Source organism: Hemitrygon akajei, unplaced genomic scaffold (assembly GCF_048418815.1).
Source record: "Hemitrygon akajei unplaced genomic scaffold, sHemAka1.3 Scf000058, whole genome shotgun sequence".
Lineage (NCBI taxonomy): Eukaryota > Metazoa > Chordata > Chondrichthyes > Myliobatiformes > Dasyatidae > Hemitrygon > Hemitrygon akajei.
In genome coordinates this window covers 61,573-83,203 of record NW_027331944.1, presented here as the reverse complement: position 1 = coordinate 83,203, position 21,631 = coordinate 61,573, and the positions used below count along the sequence as shown (strand labels likewise).

Genomic DNA, 21,631 nt, shown 5'->3' with positions numbered 1-21,631 from the left:
GGGATCTCTCTGCCCCGTCCCACTTCCTCCTGTGGGGTCCCACTGCCCCATCCCCCTTCCTCCTGTGGGGTCTCTCTCCCCCTTCCCCCTTCCTCCTGTGGGATCTCTCTCCCCCATCCCCCTTACTCTTGTGGGATCTCTCTCCCCCATCCCCCTTCCTCCTGTGGGGTCCCTCTCCCCCATCCCCCTTCCTCCTGTGGGATCTCTCTCCCCCATACCCCTTCCTCCTGTGGGATCTCTCTCCCCCGTCCCCCTTCCTCCTGTGTGATCTCTCTCCCCCATCCCCCTTCCTCCTGTGGGATCTCTCTCACCCATCCCCCTTCCTCCTGTGGGTCCTCTCTCCGCCTTCCCCCTTCCTCCTATGGGATCTCTCTCCCCCTTCCCCCTTCCTCCTGTGGGAGCTCTCTTCCTCATCCCCCTTCTTCCTGTGGGATCTCTCTGCCCCATCCCCCTCCCACCTGTGGGATCTCTCTGCCCCATCCCCCTCCCACCTGTGGGATCTCTCTTCTCCATCCCCCTTCCTCCTGTGGGGTCTCTGTTCTCCATCCCCCTTCCTCCTGTGGGGTCTCTCTCCCCCATCCCCCTTCCTCCTGTGGTGTCTCTCTCCCCCATCCCCCTTCCTCCTGTGGGGTCTCTCTCCCCCATCCCCCTTCCTCCTGTGGGGTCTCTCTCACCCATCCCCCTTCCTCCTATGGATCTCTCTCCCCCCTTCCCTCTTCCTCCTGTGGAATCACTCTCCCCCGTCCCCATTCCTCCTGTGGGATCTCTCTCCCCCGTCCCCCTTCCTCCTGTGGATCTCTCTCCCCCGTCCACCTTTGTCCTGTGGGATCTCTCTGCCCCAATCCCCCTTCCTCCTGTGGGGTCACTCTCCCCTTCCCCCTTCCTCCTGTGGGGGTATCTCTCCCCCATCCCCCTTCCTCCTGTGTGATCTCTCTCCCCCATCCCCCTTCCTCCTGTGTGATTTCTCTCCCCCATCCCCCTTCCTCCTATGGAATCTCTCTCCCCCTTCCCCCTTCCTCCTGTGGAATCTCTCTCCTCCATCCCCCTTCCTCCCCTGGGGTCTCTCTCCCCCTTCCCCCTTCCACCTGTGGAATCTCTCTCCTCCATCCCCCTTCCTCCTGTGGGGTCTCTCTCCCCCATCCGCCTTCCTCCGTGGGATCTCTCTCCCCCATCCCACTTCCTCCTGTGGGATCTCTCTCCCACACCCCCCTTCCTCCTGTGTGTTCTCTCTCCCCCATCCCCCTTCCTACTGTGGGATATCTTTACCCCATGATCCTTCCTCCTGTGGGGTCTCTCTCCCCCATTCTCCTGTGGGATCTCTCTCGCCCATCCCCCTTCCTCCTGAGCAATCTCTCTCCTCCATCCCCCTTCCTCCTGTGGTGTCTCTCTCCTCCATCCCCCTTCCTCCGGTGGGGTCTCTCTCCTCCGTCCCCCTTCCTCCTGTGGGGTCTCTCTCCTCCATCCCCATTCCTCCTGTGGGGTCTCTCACCCCCATCCCCCTTCCTCCTGTGGGGTCTCTCTCCCCCAGCCCCCTTCCTCCTGTGTGATCTCTCTCCCTATCCCCCTTCCTCCAATGGATCTCTCTCCCCCTTCCCCCTTCCTCCTATGGGATCTCTCTCCCCCTTCCCCCTTCCTCCTGTGGAATCACTCTCCCCCATCCCCATTCCTCCTGTGGGATCTCTCTGCCCCGTCCCACTTCCTCCTGTGGGGTCCCACTGCCCCATCCCCCTTCCTCCTGTGGGGTCTCTCTCCCCCTTCCCCCTTCCTCCTGTGGGATCTCTCTCCCCCATCCCCCTTACTCTTGTGGGATCTCTCTCCCCCATCCCCCTTCCTCCTGTGGGATCTCTCTCCCCATCCCCCTTCCTCCTGTGGGGTCCCTCTCCCCCATCCCCCTTCCTCCTGTGGGATCTCTCTCCCCATCCCCCTTCCTGCTGTGGGATCTCTCTCCCCCGTCCCCCTTCCTCCTGTGTGATCTCTCTCCCCCATCCCCCTTCCTCCTGTGGGATCTCTCTCCCCCGTCCCCCTTCCTCCTGTGGGATCTCACTACCCCATCCCCCTTCCTCCTGTGGGGTCTCTCTCCCCCTTCCCCCTTCCTCCTGTGTGATCTCTCTGCCCCATCCCCCTTCCTCTTGTGGAACTCTCTGCCCCATCCCCCTTCTCCTGTGGGATCTCTCTCCTCCATCCCCCTTCCTCCTGTGGGATCTCTCTCCCCCATCCCCCTTCCTCTTGTGGGATCTCTCTCCCCATCCCCTTCCTCTTGTGGGATCTCTCTCCCCCATCCCCCTTCCTCCTGTGGGTTCTCTCTTCCCCATCCCCCTTTCTCCTGTGAGTTCTCTCTCCCCCATCCCCCTTCCACCTGTGGGATCTCTCTCCCTCATCCCCCTTCCTCTTGTGGGGTCTCTCTCACCCATCCCCCTTCCTCCTGTGGGGTCTCTCTCCCCCATCCCCCATCCTCCTGTGGGGTCTCTCTCCCCCATCCCCCTTCCTCCTGTGGGATCTCTCTCCCCCATCCCCCTTACTCTTGTGGGATCTCTCTCCCCTATCCCACTTCCTCCTGTGAGATCTCTCTCCCCATCCCCCTTCCTCCTGTGGGATCTCTCTCCCCATCCCCCTTCCTCCTGTGGGATCTCTCTACCCCATCCCCCTTCCTCCTGTGGGATCGGTCTCTCCCCCATCCCCCTTCCTCCTGTGGGTTCTCTCTCCCCCTTCCCCCTTCCTCCTGTGGGATCTCTATTCCTCATCCCCCTTCCTCCTGTGGGATCTCTGTGCCCCATCCGCCTCCCACCTGTGGGATCTCTCTGCCCCATCCCCCTCCCACCTGTGGGATCTCTCTTCTCCATCCCCCTTCCTCCTGTGGGGTCTCTCTCCTCCATCCCCCTTCCTCCTGTGGGGTCTCTCTCCTCCATCCCCCATCCTCCTGTGGGGTCTCTCTCCTCCATCCCCCTTCCTCCTGTGGGGTCTCTCACCCCCATCCCCCTTCCTCCTGTGGGGTCTCTGTCCCCCGTCCCACTTCCTCCTGTGGGGTCTCTCTGCCCATCCCCCTTCCTCCTGTGGGGTCTCTCTCCCCTTCCCCCTTCCTCCTGTGGGATCTCTCTCCCCCATCCCCCTTACTCTTGTGGGATTCCTCTCCCACATCCCCCTTCCTCCTGTGGGATCTCTCTCCCCCATCCCCCTTCCTCCTGTGGGAACTCTCTCCCCATCCCCCTTCCTCCTGTGGGGTCCCTCTCCCCCATCCCCCTTCCTCCTGTGGGATCTCACTCCCCCATCCCCCTTCCTCCTGTGGGGTCTCTCTCCCCCATCCCCCTTCCTCCTATGGGATCTCTCTCCCCCTTCCCCCTTGCTCCTGTGTGATCTCTCTGCCCCATCCCCCTTCCTCTTGTGGGAACTCTCTGCCCCATCCCCCTTCCTCCTGTGGGATCTCTCTCCTCCATCCCCCTTCCTCCTGTGGGATCTCTCTCCCCCATCCCCCTTCCTCTTGTGGGATCTCTCTCCCCCATCCCCTTCCTCTTGTGGGATCTCTCTCCCCCATCCCCCCTTTCTCCTGTGGGTTCTCTCTTCCCCATCCCCCTTTCTCCTGTGGGTTCTCTCTCCCCTATCCCCCTTCCACCTGTGGGATCTCTCTCCCTCATCCCCCTTCCTCTTGTGGGGTCTCTCTCACCCATCCCCCTTCCTCCTGTGGGGTCTCTCTCCCCCATCCCCCATCCTCCTGTGGGGTCTCTCTCCCCCATCCCCCTTCCTCCTGTGGGATCTCTCTCCCCCATCCCCCTTACTCTTGTGGGATCTCTCTCCCTATCCCCCTTCCTCCTGTGGGGTCTCTCTCCCCAATCCCCCTTCCTCCTGTGGGATCTCTCTGCCCATCCCCCTTCCTCCTGTGGGATCTCTCTCCCCATCCCCCTTCCTCCTATGGGATCTCTCTCCCCCTTCCCCCTTCCTCCTGTGGGGTCCCTCTCCCCCATCCCCCTTCCTCCTGTGGGATCTCTCTCCCCCATCCCCCTTCCTCCTGTGGGATCTCTCTCCCCCGTCCCCCTTCCTCCTGTGGGATCTCTCTCACCCCATCCCCTTCCTCCTGTGGGATCTCTCTCCCCCGTCCCCCTTCCTCCTGTGGGATCTCACTACCCCCATCCCCCTTCCTCCTGTGGGGTCTCTCTCCCCCTTCCCCCTCCTCCTGTGTGATCTCTCTGCCCCATCCCCCTTCCTCTTGTGGGAACTCTCTGCCCCATCCCCCTTCCTCCTGTGGGATCTCTCTCCTCCATCCCCCTTCCTCCTGTGGGATCTCTCTCCCCCATCCCCCTTCCTCTTGTGGGATCTCTCTCCCCCATCCCCTTCCTCTTGTGGGATCTCTCTCCCCCATCCCCCTTCCTCTTGTGGGATCTCTCTCCCCCATCCCCCTTCCTCTTGTGGGAACTCTCTGCCCCATCCCCCTTCCTCCTGTGGGATCTCTCTCCTCCATCCCCCTTCCTCCTGTGGGATCTCTCTCCCCCATCCCCCTTCCTCTTGTGGGATCTCTCTCCCCCATCCCCTTCCTCTTGTGGGATCTCTCTCCCCCATCCCCCTTTCTCCTGTGGGTTCTCTCTTCCCATCCCCTTTCTCCTGTGAGTTCCCTCTCCCCCATCCCCCTTCCACCTGTGGGATCTCTCTCCCTCATCCCCCTTCCTCTTGTGGGGTCTCTCTCACCCATCCCCCTTCCTCCTGTGGGGTCTCTCTCCCCCATCCCCCTTCCTCCTGTGGGATCTCTCTCCCCCAAACCCCTTACTCTTGTGGGATCTCTCTCCCCTATCCCCCTTCCTCCTGTGGGGTCTCTCTCCCCCATCCCCCTTCCTCCTGTGGGATCTCTCTCCCCATCCCCCTTCCTCCTGTGGGATCTCTCTCCCCATCCCCCTTCCTCCTGTGGGATCTCTCTACCCCATCCCCCTTCCTCCTGTGGGATCTCTCTCCCCATCCCCCTTCCTCCTGTGGGTTCTCTCTCCCCCTTCCCCCTTCCTCCTGTGGGATCTCTCTTCCTCATCCCCCCTTCCTCCTGTGGGATCTCTGTGCCCCATCCCCCTCCCACCTGTGGGATCTCTCTGCCCCATCCCCCTCCCACCTGTGGGATCTCTCTTCTCCATCCCCCTTCCTCCTGTGGGGTCTCTCTCCTCCATCCCCCTTCCTCCTGTGGGGTCTCTCTCCTCCATCCCCCTTCCTCCGGTGGGGTCTCTCTCCTCCATCCCCCTTCCTCCTGTGGGGTCTCTCTCCCCCGTCCCACTTCCTCCTGTGGGGTCTCTCTGCCCCATCCCCCTTCCTCCTGTGGGGTCTCTCTCCGCCTTCCCCCTTCCTCCTGTGGGATCTCTCTCCCCCATCCCCCTTACTCTTGTGGGATTCCTCTCCCACATCCCCCTTCCTCCTGTGGGATCTCTCTCCCCCATCCCCCTTCCTCCTGTGGGAACTCTCTCCCCATCCCACTTCCTCCTGTGGGGTCCCTCTCCCCCATCCCCCTTCCTCCTGTGGGATCTCTCTCCCCCATCCCCCTTCCTCCTGTGGGGTCTCTCTGCCCCATCCCCCTTCCTCCTGTGGGGTCTCTCTCCGCCTTCCCCCTTCCTCCTGTGGGATCTCTCTCCCCCATCCCCCTTACTCTTGTGGGATTCCTCTCCCACATCCCCCTTCCTCCTGTGGGATCTCTCTACCCCATCCCCCTTCCTCCTGTGGGATCTCTCTCCCCCATCCCCCTTCCTCCTGTGGGTTCTCTCTCCCCCTTCCCCCTTCCTCCTGTGGGGTCTCTCTCCCCCTTCCCCCTTCCTCCTGTGGGATCTCTCTCCCCCATCCCCCTTACTCTTGTGGGATCTCTCTCCCCCATCCCCCTTCCTCCTGTGGGATCTCTCTCCCCATCCCCCTTCCTCCTGTGGGGTCCCTCTCCCCCATCCCCCTTCCTCCTGTGGGATCTCTCTCCCCATCCCCCTTCCTCCTGTGGGATCTCTCTATCCCCATCCCCCTTCCTCCTGTGGGATCTCTCTCCCCCATCCCCCTTCCTCCTGTGGGTTCTCTCTCCCCCTTCCCCCTTCCTCCTGTGGGATCTCTATTCCTCATCCCCCTTCCTCCTGTGGGATCTCTGTGCCCCATCCGCCTACCACCTGTGGGATCTCTCTGCCCCATCCCCCTCCCAGCTGTGGGATCTCTCTTCTCCATCCCCCTTCCTCCTGTGGGGTCTCTCTCCTCCATCCCCCTTCCTCCTGTGGGGTCTCTCTCCTCCCATCCCCCTTCCTCCTGTGGGGTCTCTCTCCTCCATCCCCCTTCCTCCTGTGGGGTCTCTCACCCCCATCACCCTTCCTCCTGTGGGGTCTCTGTCCCCCGTCCCACTTCCTCCTGTGGGGTCTCTCTGCCCCATCCCCCTTCCTCCTGTGGGGTCTCTCTCCCCCTTCCCCCCTTCCTCCTGTGGGATCTCTCTCCCCCATCCCCCTTACTCTTGTGGGATTCCTCTCCCACATCCCCCTTCCTCCTGTGGGATCTCTCTCCCCCATCCCCCTTCCTCTGTGGGAACTCTCTCCCCATCCCCCTTCCTCCTGTGGGGTCCCTCTCCCCCATCCCCCTTCCTCCTGTGGGATCTCACTCCCCCATCCCCCTTCCTCCTGTGGGGTCTCTCTCCCCCATCCCCCTTCCTCCTATGGGATCTCTCTCCCCCTTCCCCCTTGCTCCTGTGTGATCTCTCTGCCCCATCCCCCTTCCTCTTGTGGGAACTCTCTGCCCCATCCCCCTTCCTCCTGTGGGATCTCTCTCCTCCATCCCCCTTCCTCCTGTGGGATCTCTCTCCCCCATCCCCCTTCCTCTTGTGGGATCTCTCTCCCCCATCCCCTTCCTCTTGTGGGATCTCTCTCCCCCATCCCCCTTTCTCCTGTGGGTTCTCTCTTCCCCATCCCCCTTTCTCCTGTGGGTTCTCTCTCCCCTATCCCCCTTCCACCTGTGGGATCTCTCTCCCTCATCCCCCTTCCTCTTGTGGGGTCTCTCTCACCCATCCCCCTTCCTCCTGTGGGGTCTCTCTCCCCCATCCCCCATCTCCTGTGGGGTCTCTCTCCCCCATCCCCCTTCCTCCTGTGGGATCTCTCTCCCCCATCCCCCTTACTCTTGTGGGATCTCTCTCCCCTATCCCCCTTCCTCCTGTGGGGTCTCTCTCCCCCATCCCCCTTCCTCCTGTGGGATCTCTCTGCCCATCCCCCTTCCTCCTGTGGGATCTCTCTCCCCATCCCCCTTCCTCCTATGGGATCTCTCTCCCCCTTCCCCCTTCCTCCTGTGGGGTCCCTCTCCCCCCATCCCCCTTCCTCCTGTGGGATCTCTCTCCCCCCATCCCCCTTCCTCCTGTGGGATCTCTCTCCCCCGTCCCCCTTCCTCCTGTGTGATCTCTCTCCCCCATCCCCCTTCCTCCTGTGGGATCTCTCTCCCCCGTCCCCCTTCCTCCTGTGGGATCTCACTACCCCATCCCCCTTCCTCCTGTGGGGTCTCTCTCCCCCTTCCCCCTTCCTCCTGTGTGATCTCTCTGCCCCATCCCCCTTCCTCTTGTGGGAACTCTCTGCCCCATCCCCCTTCCTCCTGTGGGATCTCTCTCCTCCATCCCCCTTCCTCCTGTGGGATCTCTCTCCCCCATCCCCCTTCCTCTTGTGGGATCTCTCTCCCCCATCCCCTTCCTCTTGTGGGATCTCTCTCCCCCATCCCCCTTCCTCTTGTGGGATCTCTCTCCCCCATCCCCCTTCCTCTTGTGGGAACTCTCTGCCCCATCCCCCTTCCTCCTGTGGGATCTCTCTCCTCCATCCCCCTTCCTCCTGTGGGATCTCTCTCCCCCATCCCCCTTCCTCTTGTGGGATCTCTCTCCCCCATCCCCTTCCTCTTGTGGGATCTCTCTCCCCCATCCCCCTTTCTCCTGTGGGTTCTCTCTTCCCCATCCCCTTTCTCCTGTGAGTTCTCTCTCCCCATCCCCCTTCCACCTGTGGGATCTCTCTCCCTCATCCCCCTTCCTCTTGTGGGGTCTCTCTCACCCATCCCCCTTCCTCCTGTGGGTCTCTCTCCCCCATCCCCCTTCCTCCTGTGGGATCTCTCTCCCCCAAACCCCTTACTCTTGTGGGATCTCTCTCCCCTATCCCCCTTCCTCCTGTGGGTCTCTCTCCCCCATCCCCCTTCCTCCTGTGGATCTCTCTCCCATCCCCCTTCCTCCTGTGGGATCTCTCTCCCCATCCCCCTTCCTCCTGTGGGATCTCTCTACCCCATCCCCCTTCCTCCTGTGGGATCTCTCTCCCCCATCCCCTTCCTCCTGTGGGTTCTCTCTCCCCCTTCCCCTTCCTCCTGTGGGATCTCTCTTCCTCATCCCCCTTCCTCCTGTGGGATCTCTGTGCCCCATCCCCCTCCCACCTGTGGGATCTCTCTGCCCCATCCCCCTCCCACCTGTGGGATCTCTCTTCTCCATCCCCCTTCCTCCTGTGGGGTCTCTCTCCTCCATCCCCCTTCCTCCTGTGGGGTCTCTCTCCTCCATCCCCCTTCCTCCGGTGGGGTCTCTCTCCTCCATCCCCCTTCCTCCTGTGGGTCTCTCTCCCCCCGTCCCACTTCCTCCTGTGGGGTCTCTCTGCCCCATCCCCCTTCCTCCTGTGGGATCTCTCTCCGCCTTCCCCCTTCCTCCTGTGGGATCTCTCTCCCCCATCCCCCTTACTCTTGTGGGATTCCTCTCCCACATCCCCCTTCCTCCTGTGGGATCTCTCTCCCCCATCCCCCTTCCTCCTGTGGGAACTCTCTCCCCATCCCACTTCCTCCTGTGGGGTCCCTCTCCCCCATCCCCCTTCCTCCTGTGGGATCTCTCTCCCCCATCCCCCTTCCTCCTGTGGGGTCTCTCTGCCCCATCCCCTTCCTCCTGTGGGGTCTCTCTCCGCCTTCCCCCTTCCTCCTGTGGGATCTCTCTCCCCCATCCCCCTTACTCTTGTGGGATTCCTCTCCCACATCCCCCTTCCTCCTGTGGGATCTCTCTACCCCATCCCCCTTCCTCCTGTGGGATCTCTCTCCCCCATCCCCCTTCCTCCTGTGGGTTCTCTCTCCCCCTTCCCCCTTCCTCCTGTGGGGTCTCTCTCCCCCTTCCCCCTTCCTCCTGTGGGATCTCTCTCCCCCAACCCCCTTACTCTTGTGGGATCTCTCTCCCCCATCCCCCTTCCTCCTGTGGGATCTCTCTCCCCATCCCCCTTCCTCCTGTGGGGTCCCTCTCCCCCATCCCCCTTCCTCCTGTGGGATCTCTCTCCCCCATCCCCCTTCCTCCTGTGGGATCTCTCTCCCCCGTCCCCCTTCCTCCTGTGTGATCTCTCTCCCCCATCCCCCTTCCTCCTGTGGGATCTCTCTCCCCCGTCCCCCTTCCTCCTGTGGGATCTCACTACCCCATCCCCCTTCCTCCTGTGGGGTCTCTCTCCCCCTTCCCCCTTCCTCCTGTGTGATCTCTCTGCCCCATTCCCCTTCCTCTTGTGGGAACTCTCTGCCCCATCCCCCTTCCTCCTGTGGGATCTCTCTCCTCCATCCCCCTTCCTCCTGTGGGATCTCTCTCCCCCATCCCCCTTCCTCTTGTGGGATCTCTCTCCCCCATCCCCTTCCTCTTGTGGAATCTCTCTCCCCCATCCCCCTTCCTCCTGTGGGTTCTCTCTTCCCCATCCCCCTTTCTCCTGTGAGTTCTCTCTCCCCCATCCCCCTTCCACCTGTGGGATCTCTCTCCCTCATCCCCCTTCCTCTTGTGGGGTCTCTCTCACCCATCCCCCTTCCTCCTGTGGATCTCTCTCCCCCATCCCCCATCCTCCTGTGGGGTCTCTCTCCCCCATCCCCCTTCCTCCTGTGGCTCTCCCCCATCCCCCTTACTCTTGTGGGATCTCTCTCCCCTATCCCACTTCCTCCTGTGGGGTCTCTCTCCCCCATCCCCCTTCCTCCTGTGAGATCTCTCTCCCCATCCCCCTTCCTCCTGTGGGATCTCTCTCCCCATCCCCCCTTCCTCCTGTGGGATCTCTCTACCCCATCCCCCTTCCTCCTGTGGGATCTCTCTCCCCCATCCCCCTTCCTCCTGTGGGTTCTCTCTCCCCCTTCCCCCTTCCTCCTGTGGGATCTCTATTCCTCATCCCCCTTCCTCCTGTGGATCTCTGTGCCCCCATCCCCCTCCCACCTGTGGGATCTCTCTGCCCCACCCCCTCCCACCTGTGGGATCTCTCTTCTCCATCCCCCTTCCTCCTGTGGGGTCTCTCTCCTCCATCCCCCTTCCTCCTGTGCGGTCTCTCTCTCCATCCCCCTTCCTCCTGTGGGGTCTCTCTCCTCCATCCCCCTTCCTCCTGTGGGGTCTCTCACCCCCATCCCCCTTCCTCCTGTGGGGTCTCTGTCCCCCGTCCCACTTCCTCCTGTGGGGTCTCTCTGCCCCAATCCCCCTTCCTCCTGTGGGGTCTCTCTCCCCCTTCCCCCTTCCTCCTGTGGGATCTCTCTCCCCCATCCCCCTTACTCTGTGGGATTCCTCCCACATCCCCCTTCCTCCTGTGGGATCTCTCTCCCCCATCCCCCTCCTCCTGTGGGAACTCTCCTCCCCATCCCCCTTCCTCCTGTGGGGTCCCTCTCCCCCCATCCCCCCTTCCTCCTGTGGGATCTCACTCCCCCCATCCCCCTTCCTCCTGTGGGGTCTCTCTCCCCCATCCCCCTTCCTCCTATGGGATCTCTCTCCCCCTTCCCCCTTGCTCCTGTGTGATCTCTCTGCCCCATCCCCCTTCCTCTTGTGGGAACTCTCTGCCCCATCCCCCTTCCTCCTGTGGGATCTCTCTCCTCATCCCCCTTCCTCCTGTGGGATCTCTCTCCCCCATCCCCCTTCCTCTTGTGGGATCTCTCTCCCCCCATCCCCTTCCTCTTGTGGGATCTCTCTCCCCCATCCCCCTTTCTCCTGTGGGTTCTCTCTTCCCCATCCCCCTTTCTCCTGTGGGTTCTCTCTCCCCTATCCCCCTTCCACCTGTGGGATCTCTCTCCCTCATCCCCCTTCCTCTTGTGGGGTCTCTCTCACCCATCCCCCTTCCTCCTGTGGGGTCTCTCTCCCCCATCCCCCATCCTCCTGTGGGGTCTCTCTCCCCCCATCCCCCTTCCTCCTGTGGGATCTCTCTCCCCCATCCCCCTTACTCTTGTGGGATCTCTCTCCCCTATCCCCCGTCCTCCTGTGGGGTCTCTCTCCCCCATCCCCCTTCCTCCTGTGGGATCTCTCTGCCCATCCCCCTTCTCCTCTGGGATCTCTCTCCCCATCCCCCTTCCTCCTATGGGATCTCTCTCCCCCCTTCCCCCTTCCTCCTGTGGGGTCCCTCTCCCCCATCCCCCCTTCCTCCTGTGGGATCTCTCTCCCCCGTCCCCCTTCCTCCTGTGTGATCTCTCTCCCCCATCCCCCGTCCTCCTGTGGGATCTCTCTCCCCCGTCCCCCTTCCTCCTGTGGGATCTCACTACCCCATCCCCCCTTCCTCCTGTGGGGTCTCTCTCCCCCATCCCCCTTCCTCTATGGGATCTCTCTCCCCCTTCCCCCTTCCTCCTGTGTGATCTCTCTGCCCCATCCCCCTTCCTCTTGTGGGAACTCTCTGCCCCATCCCCCTTCCTCCTGTGGGATCTCTCTCCTCCATCCCCCTTCCTCCTGTGGGATCTCTCTCCCCATCCCCCTTCCTCTTGTGGGATCTCTCTCCCCCCCATCCCCTTCCTCTTGTGGGATCTCTCTCCCCCATCCCCCTTTCTCCTGTGGGTTCTCTCTCCCCATCCCCCTTTCTCCTGTGAGTTCCTCTCTCCCCATCCCCCTTCCACCTGTGGGATCTCTCTCCCTCATCCCCCTTCCTCTTGTGGGGTCTCTCTCACCCATGCCCCCTTCCTCCTGTGGGGTCTCTCTCCCCCACCCCCCTTCCTCCTGTGGGATCTCTCTCCCCCAAACCCCTTACTCTTGTGGGATCTCTCTCCCCTATCCCCCTTCCTCCTGTGGGGTCTCTCTCCCCCATCCCCCTTCCTCCTGTGGGATCTCTCTCCCCATCCCCCTTCCTCCTGTGGGATCTCTCTCCCATCCCCCTTCCTCCTGTGGGATCTCTCTACCCCATCCCCCTTCTCCTGTGGGATCTCTCTCCCCCATCCCCCCTTCCTCCTGTGGGTTCTCTCTCCCCCTTCCCCCTCCTCCTGTGGGATCTCTCTTCCTCATCCCCCTTCCTCCTGTGGGATCTCTGTGCCCCATCCCCCTCCCACCTGTGGGATCTCTCTGCCCCATCCCCCTCCCACCTGTGGGATCTCTCTTCTCCATCCCCTTCCTCCTGTGGGGTCTCTCTCCTCCATCCCCCTTCCTCCTGTGGGGTCTCTCTCCTCCATCCCCCTTCCTCCGGTGGGGTCTCTCTCCTCCATCCCCCTTCCTCCTGTGGGGTCTCTCTCCCCCGTCCCACTTCCTCCTGTGGGTCTCTCTGCCCCATCCCCCTTCCTCCTGTGGGGTCTCTCTCCGCCTTCCCCTTCCTCCTGTGGGATCTCTCTCCCCCATCCCCCTTACTCTTGTGGGATTCCTCTCCACATCCCCCTTCCTCCTGTGGGATCTCTCTCCCCCATCCCCCTTCCTCCTGTGGGAACTCTCTCCCCATCCCACTTCCTCCTGTGGGGTCCCCTCTCCCCCCATCCCCCTTCCTCTGTGGGATCTCTCTCCCCCATCCCCCCTTCCTCCTGTGGGGTCCTCTGCCCCATCCCCTTCCTCCTGTGGGTCTCTCTCCGCCTTCCCCCTTCCTCCTGTGGGATCTCTCTCCCCATCCCCCTTACTCTTGTGGGATTCCTCTCCCACATCCCCCTTCCTCCTGTGGGATCTCTCTCCCCCATCCCCTTCCTCTGTGGGACTCTCTCCCCATCCCACTTCCTCCTGTGGGGTCCCTCTCCCCCATCCCCCTTCCTCCTGTGGGATCTCTCTCCCCCATCCCCTTCCTCCTGTGGGGTCTCTCTCCCCCCATCCCCCTTCCTCCTATGGGATCTCTCTCCCCCGTCCCCCTTGCTCCTGTGTGAACTCTCTCCCCCCATCCCCCTTCCTCTTGTGGGGAACTCTCTGCCCCATCCCCCTTCCTCCTTTGGGATCTCTCTCCTCCAACCCCCTTCCTCCTGTGGGATCTCTCTCCCCCATCCCCCTTCCTCTTGTGGGATCTCTCTCCCCCATCCCCTTCCTCTTGTGGGATCTCTCTCCCCCCATCCCCCTTTCTCCTGTGGGTTCTCTCTTCCCCATCCCCCTTTCTCCTGTGGGTTCTCTCTCCCCTATCCCCCTTCCACCTTTGGGATCTCTCTCCCTCATCCCCCTTCGTCTTGTGGGGTCTCTCTCACCCATCCCCCTTCCTCCTGCGGGGTCTCTCTCCCCCATCCCCCATCCTCCTTTGGGATCTCTCTCCCCCATCCCCCTTACTCTTGTGGGATCTCTCTTCCCTATCCCCGTCCTCCTGTGGGGTCTCTCTCCCCCATCCCCCTTCCTCCTGTGGGATCTCTCTCCCCATCCCCCTTCCTCCTGTGGGATCTCTCTCCCCTATCCCCCTTCCTCCTATGGGATCTCTCTCCCCCTTCCCCCTTCCTCCTGTGGGATCTCTCTTCCTCATCCCCCTTCCTCCTGTGGGATCTCTGTGCCCCATCCCCCTCCCACCTGTGGGATCTCTCTGCCCCATCCCACTTCCTCCTGTGGGATCTCTCTCCCCCATCCCCCTTCCCCCTTCCTCCTGTGGGATCTCTCTTCCTCATCCCCCTTCCTCCTGTGGGATCTCTGTGCCCCATCCCCCTCCCACCTGTGGGATCTCTCCGCCCCATCCCACTTCCTCCTGTGTGATCTCTCTCCCCCATCCCCCTTCCTCCTGTGTGATCTCTCTCCCCCATCCCCCTTCCCCCTGTGGGTTCTCTCTCCTCCATCCCCTTTCCTCCTGTGGGACCTCTCTCCCCCATCCCCCTTCCTCCTGTGGGATCTCTCTCCCCCATCCCCCCTTCCTCCTGTGGAATCTCTCTCCCCCATCCCCCTTCCTCCTGTGGGTTCTCTCTCCCCCATCCCCCTTCCTCCTGTGGGATCTCTCTCACCTATCCCCCTTCCTCCTGTGGGATCTCTGTTCCCCATCCCCCTTCCTCTTGTGGGATCTCTCTTCCCCATCCCCCTCCCTCCTATGGAATCTCTCTTCCCCATCCCCCTTCCTCTTGTGGGATCTCTCTTCCCCATCCCCCTCCCTCCTATGGAATCTCTCTTCCCCATCCCCCTCCCTCCTATGGAATCTCTCTCCTCCATCTCCCTTCCTCCTGTGGGATCTGTCTTCCCCATCCCCCGTCCTCCTGTGGGATCTGTCTTCCCCATCCCCTTTCCTCCTGTGGGATCTCTCTCCTCAATCTCCCTTCCTCCTGTGGGATCTGGCTTCCCCATCCCCCTTCCTCCTGTGGGATCTGTCTTCCCCATCCCCCTTCCTCTTGTCGGACCTCTATTCTCCATCCCCCTTCCTCCTGTGGGATCTGTCTTCCCCATCCCCCTTCCTCCTGTGGGATCTCTCTTCCCCATCCCCCTTCCTCTTGTGGGATCTCTCTCCCCCATCCCCCTGCCTCTTGTGGGACCTCTATTCTCCATCCCCTCTTCCTCACTGTTTGACTTTCTCCCCTTCACCCCTGCCCATTCCGACTGTCTCACGTCAGGAGCACTTTTTTAACCATCAGGGAATGAGACAGAACATGTGGAGTTTACAGGGTCATACCGACAGACGAAATTACTGACATTCGGTGAATTCATTAGAGCTGGGCAGTGAGGGACATTGACAGTGATGGGAGCTATGATCAGTGAATTAATAAAGGCTTTAATGTTTGCTGAAATAGCCGAGTGAGAGTAATTGCCTCAGACCCACGGTTTTAATCACTATGTTCATCAATCTATCTGTTTGTGTTTAGACTGAACTATAATAAACTGGGAGATTCAGGAGTGAAACTGGTGTCTGCGGCTCTGCGGAACCCGGAGTGTAAAATACAGAGACTGCAGTAAGTACCAGACTGTGGGAGATTGTGTTTACAGTCACTGGGTGTCTGACACTGAACATTAATGTTATCAGTAATTGTGTTACTGATAAACACTGTGGATTTGTACCGTCTCCTGTCTCTCTGTGTCCTTCACCCTCACTCTCTCTCATCTTCAGGCTGATCAATGTCGGTCTCACAGATTCTGGTGCCGAGGATCTCGTCTCTGCTCTCAGTACAAACCCATCACTGACAGGGCTGGAACTGATATCAAACTCGCTGACAGACTAGCCTTATAATCTTACAGATTTATATCATTACCTAATTTTTGAACCTTTTGGAAGCTCTTCTTTTCTTCTTCACTAGATTTACAATGGCCTTTGTGCACCACGGATCTTGTTCATTACCGTCCTTTCCATGTCTCATTGGAACGTATCTACTCAGAATCCCACGCAAATATCCGCTGAACATTTTCTACCTTTCTTCGGTATGTTTCCCTGAGGACATCAATTTCCAATTTATCCTTACAAGTTCCAGCCTGATAGGCTCATAGTTCTCCTTACTCCAATTAGAGGTTTCCCTAACTTGCCTGTTCCTATCCCTCTCTAAAGCTATGGTAAAAGAGATAGAATTGTGATCACTGTCTCCAAAATGCTCTCCCACTGAGAGACCTGACACCTGGCCAGGTTCATTTCCAAATACCGGATCAAGTGCAGCCTCTCCTCTTGTAGGCTTATCTACGTATTGTGTCAGGAAATCTTCCTGAACACACCTAACAAACTCCACCCCGTCAAAACCCCTCACTCTAGGGAGATGCCAATCAATATTTGGCAAATTAAAATCTCCCACTTCAACAACCCCGTTATTGTTACTCCTTTCCAGAATCTGTCTCCCTATCTGCTCCTCGATGTCCCTGTTACTGTTGGGAGGTCTATACAAAACACCCAGTCGAGTTATTGACCCCTTCCTGTTCCTAACCTCCACCCACAGAGACTGTAGACAACCCCTCCATGATGTCCTCCTTTTCTGCAGCCGTGACACTATCTCTGATCAACAGTGCCATGCCCCCACCTCTGTGGCCTCCCTCCCTGTCCTTTCTGAAACATCTAAAGCCTGGCACTCGAAATAAACATTCCTGTCCCTGCACCATCCGAGTCTCTGTAATGGCCACCACATTATATCTCCAAGTACTGATCCACGCTCTAAGCTCATCTGCTTTGTTCACAACACTCCTTGCATTAAAATAGACACACCTCAAACCATCGGTCTGAGAGCGTCCCTTCTCTATCACCTGCCTATCCTCCCTCTCGCGCTGTCTCCAAATTTTCTCTATTTGTGAGCCAACCTCCCTTTCCGCCATCACTTCATTTCAGTTCCCACCCCCTCCCAGCAATTCTAGTTTAAATTCTCCCCAATAGCCTTAGCAAACCAGGATATCGGTTTCCCTGGCGTTCAAGTGCAACCCGTCCTTTTTGTGCAGGTCACAGCTGCTCCAAAGGAGGTCCCAGTGATCCAGAAATCTGAATCCCTGCCTCCTGCTCCAATCCCTCAGCCACGCATTCATCCTCCACCTCATTCTATTCCTGTACTCACTGTCGCGTGGCACAGGCAGTAATCCCGAGATTACTACCTTTGCCGGTCCTGCTTCTCAACTTCCTTCCTAACTCCCTATAGTCTGTTTTCAGGACCTCTTCCCTTTTCCTACCTATGTCACTGGTACCAATATGTACCACGACCTCTGGCTGTTCTCCCTCTCACTGCAGGATATCTTGGATGTGTTCTGAAACATCCCGGACCCTGGCACCTGGGAGGCAAATGACCATCTGAGTTTCTTTCCTGCGTCCACAGAATCATCTATCTGGCCCTCAAACGACAGAGTCACCTATCACTACTGTCTTCCTCTTCCTTTCCCTGCCCTTCGGAGCCACAGGGCCACTGTTGCCTCCACCAGGTAGGCTGTCCCCACCCTCCTCCAGCAGTACTTGAACAGGGGTACATCGTCAAGGGGAATAGCCACAGGGGTACTCTCTAGTACCTGCTCCTTGCCCTTCCCTTTCCTGACAGTGACCCACTTCTTCAGTCTCCCGTGGCCCCGGTGTGACCACCTGCCTGTAACTCCTCTCTATCACCTCCTCGCTCTCCCTGACCAGACGAAGGTCATCGAGCTGCATCTCCAGTTCCCTAACTCGGTCCCTAAGGAGCTGCAGCTCGACACACCGGGTGCAGATGTTGCTGTCCAGGAGGCTGGGAGACTCCAGGATCTCCCACATCTGACACCGAGCACAGAAAACCAGCCTCACACACATACTCTCTGTCTGTATTGTAAACAGATAACCTACCTCGCCTCGACCCTTTATCGCCGAAGCCCCGTTGAGCCAAAGCCTTCCTACTCTGTCTCCCGCTCCTCTGACGCTCGCTCTGTAAATCTGTTTACCTTTTAAACTCTTCTCGCTGTTCTCACTGGCCGACTTACGCAGTCGTGCTGAAGAAAAAAATCAGTAATTGTGTTACTGATAAACACTGGGGATTTGTACCGTCTCCTGTCTCTCTGTGTCCTTCACCCTCACTCTCTCTCATCTCCAGGCTGGACAATGTCGGTCTCACAGTTTCTGGTGCCGAGGATCTCGTCTCCGCTCTCAGTACAAAACCATCACTGACGGAGCTGGACCTGAGTGATAATAAACTGGGAAATTCAGGAGTGAAACTGGTGTCTGCGGCTCTGAGGAACCCGGAGTGTAAAATACAGAGACTGCGGTAAGTACCAGACTGTGGGAGATTGTGTTTACAGTCACTGGGTGTCTGACACTGAACATTAATGTGATCAGTAATAGTGTTGCTGATAAACACTGGGGATTTGTACCGTCTCCTGTCTCTCTGTGTCCTTCACCCTCACTCTCTCTCATCTCCAGGCTGAGGAGTGTCGGTCTCACAGATTCTGGTGCCGAGGATCTCGTCTCCGCTCTCAGTACAAACCCATCACTGACGGAGCTGAACCTGGGATCAAACTGGCTGACAGACCGATCTGTCCCCGCTCTCCGCCGCCTCATACTGACCCTCCCGAGTCTGGAGCGGATCTGGTGAGTGTTTGTGTTGATGTTCAATGTGATAAAATATCAGCGGATCCGCGGGTTTTCTGGTGATATTTGTCAGTGAGTGTTGTTGAAACATTAACCCCGGTCCCCTGTTCCTGACACTGTTGTGTAATCTGTTTATTTCATCTTTATTCTCCCATCTGTTTCAGGCTGGTGGGGAATCAGTTCAGTCGGACCGGGAGGAAGGAACTGAGATCTCTGCGGGAACCCAGACCCGGACTGAGAGTGGATCTGTGAACATCCCCGCCCGCGGGATGGGGACATTTGGCCGACTCCCCGCCCTCCCCTTTAACTCCCGCCCTTACCTTTAAAGGCCGCGCGCCGGGGCGGATTCCCAACGGTTTTAACGGAACCGGCTCGGGCCTCGCGCTGTGTGCGTCGCTCGCAGCGGTCCCGCTGTGACGTGTTTCCGCCTGTTGTCCGGCGGGGCAGCTTCCGCCGGATGTGCGTGTTCGAGAATCCCCACGTGACACCCAAGGGAATTATCCGGACAGGAAGAGCCCGGGGGTCCGGGGATCAGTCTGGGACACCGGTGTCCCGGGGTGGGGGGGATGATCCCGGGAGAGAATCCTTTTGCCCCCTTTGCTGAGGACGGTGCATTCGGCAGCCTGGCCGATATAATGATGTTAAATGGACAAATCCCTCGGCAGTGACCCTGGATCTGCAGCGATCCCGGACACGGTCCTGAAGTGTGATTTTATAATCATCGGTTCCCCGATGCAGAGTGACGGTGAGAAACGGGACTGATTATTCAACCGGTCACTCCTTGTCGCCGCTCAGTTAATTGTGTGTGACTGTGAGCAGATTATTTATTCCCGCACGTTAGCAGCTCACACATTGTTTCATTTATATTTCTCATTAAAAATCAATAAACCACTGTATCTTCCTGACTTCTGTCGGACTCGAGTTTTATTTGAGGTTTCTGTTCCCTCCACACCCTGTGCACTGCAACAGTGGGTCGGAGCTCCTCACACTGACACAGTAGTGTCTCAGCTCCAGGCTGAGGGAGGTCGGACAAGCAGAGTCGAGGAGCCCAGGATCTCATCTCCACCAGATAGATAGATAGATACTTTATTAATCCCCATGGGGAAATTCAACATTTTTTCCAATGTCCCATACACTTATTGTAGCAAAACTAATTACATAAAAATACTTAACAGTAAACATATGATATGTATCTAAAATCACCCTCTCAAAAAGCATTAATAAATAGCTTTTAAAAAGTTCTTAAGTAGTTTACTTAATACATTGAGTCCTAATCCCGGCACTTTAACATATCCTACTCCTGGCGGTTGAATTGTAAAGCCGAATGGCATTGGGGAGTATTGATCTCTTCATCCTGTCTGAGGAGCATTGCATCGATAGCAACCTGTCGCTGAAACTGTCTCTGGATGGTGCTATGCAGAGGATGTTCAGGGTTTTCCATGATTGACCGTAGCCTACTCAGCGCCCTTCGCTCTGCTACCGATGTCATACTCTCCAGTACTTTGCCCACGACAGAGCCCGCCTTCCTTACCAGCTTATTAAGATGTGAGGCATCCCTGTTCTTAATGCTGCCTCCCCAACACGCCACCACAACTGACCTATAGAACATCTTCAGCATCTCACTACAAACATTGAATGACGCCAACCTTCTAAAGAAGTACAGTCGACTCTGTGCCCTCCTGCACAAGGCATCTGTGTTGGCAGTCCAGTCTAGCTTCTCGTCTAACTGCACTCCCAGATACTTGTAGGTCTTAACCTGCTCCACACATTCTCCATTAATGATCACTGGCTCCATATGAGGCCTAGGTCTCCTAAAGTCACCACCATCTCCTTGGTCTTGGTGATATTGAGACGCAGGTAGTTTGAGTTGCACCATATCACAAAGTCCTATATCAGTTTCCTATACTCCTCCTCCTGTCCATTCCTGACACACCCCACTATGGCCGTGTCATCAGCGAACTTCTGCACATGGCAGGACTCCGAGTTATATTGGAAGTCTGATGTGTACAGGGTGAACAGGACCGGAGAGAGCACGGTCCCCTGCGGCGCTCCTGTGCTGCTGACCACCGTGTCAGACCTACAGTCTCCCAACCGCACATACTGAGGTCTATCTGTCAAGTAGTCCATGTTAATGGGTTTCACGGCCTAACATCAGACCTCCCCGCTCCGGACCTGCTTCAATACTCACCGAAAGGAAAATCTTGGTGTCGCCCCGCAGAGAATGATCCGTCCCCGGCTCCCCGCCCCAAGGGGCGAGGGTGAGGACCCCCTCCCGATCCCGCTTCAACAAAGAACGAAAAACAACACCGCCCTTCCCGGACTGAGCATGCGCGATGTCGTCAGCGCGTCACCGGGTAAGTGGGAGGGGCCTCGGAACGAAGCTGCAGATCCATGGCTGCCCTGTGCTTTCAACCCCAGTGTTACCCGCCCCCCCCCCGCCATCCCCAACTCAATTTGACAGAATTAGAGAAAATGTATTAGTTTTGATTCCTTTCAATGAGGCTGGTGACATGACTTCTATTATTCTTTATGTAAATAAGTGCCATTGGGCATCACCCCTGAATGGACTTGTTCCACCATCCACGTGTTCAGACTCTTCCATCTGAGTAGCTCACCCACCTCTTCCATTGTCAAACACATCACCCTGAAAGTCTTCTGTATACAAAGGAATCAATGTTCCACTCTACGAAACTAGTCCTTGGAAAGTAACAGTTGGTCCAGATGTGATCTGATTCAAACAGATTATCATTTTGTTTGCTCAATCCTCTTAACCTCTGTTACTTGCTTACTCTGTTTCATAGTTTTGACAAAGGACATGAACATTAACTCCAATTCTCCTTGCAACACGGAAAATGCTGGAGGAATTCAGTGGGTCAATTAACATCATAGAGGGAAACAGACAGTCGAAGCTTCAGGTCGAGACCCTTCAGCCTTTAAATTTCTGCAGCACTAAGGATGCTTTACAGAATACCTTTCTAGGCAAAATTAGTGTTTATCTGGATAGTCAGCTTACCCTGTGATTTCCTCATCTCCTTTGTAGCTAAAGCACGACTCCCACGCTGAATGCTGCTTACATCAGTGGTCACATTGTTAACCCCCAGCTCTTGCCCCAGCGACTTCCGACCATAAGCGTTTTCACCAAGTCCTCCATTGACATCGTCTCTGCCTGTAAAGAAAATCACATTGCTCAGACAAGAAAAAAAAGCAGCAACCTTCTTTCTACTGATTCTTGCCATTAAAATTATAGTTGTGCCAAATTGAGACGTACAATACAGCACTCGAAAATTATTCAATTGAACATTAACCTTATGGCTTGTAAATCAATCCCACTACCATTCTGGGAGAGAAAGGTATATCTGCACACATTGGAGTATGTTTTTTCCCTACGAAAGGGATACTCATTGCTGGCACCAGGAACTGTTGACTATCTGTAAAACTGCTTTCTAAAAGGAACTATCCTTAACAAAGAAGCTTCTGCTATAAACAATTTAAAAAAAAATACCAGATTTTTAATTCTTCTTTCAGGCCTTCAAGCAAATACTGTTACCTTTTGAATTGTAAGTATTGGAACATAGATCAAAACAGCACAGTACAGGCCGCAATGT

General features: G+C 57.7%; 1 long non-coding RNA gene across 1 annotated transcript in view; it reads right to left on the bottom strand.

The window, feature by feature from the left end:
- The window catches only part of LOC140721640 (uncharacterized), an 801,766-nt gene extending 781,431 nt beyond the window's left edge, over positions 1–20,335 (bottom strand). Inside the window, exon 1 of the long non-coding RNA XR_012097421.1 lies at positions 20,215–20,335. This is a non-coding gene — a long non-coding RNA (uncharacterized lncRNA). The remainder of the gene's footprint in view (positions 1–20,214) is intronic.
- Between the last annotated feature and the right edge of the window lie 1,296 nt (positions 20,336–21,631).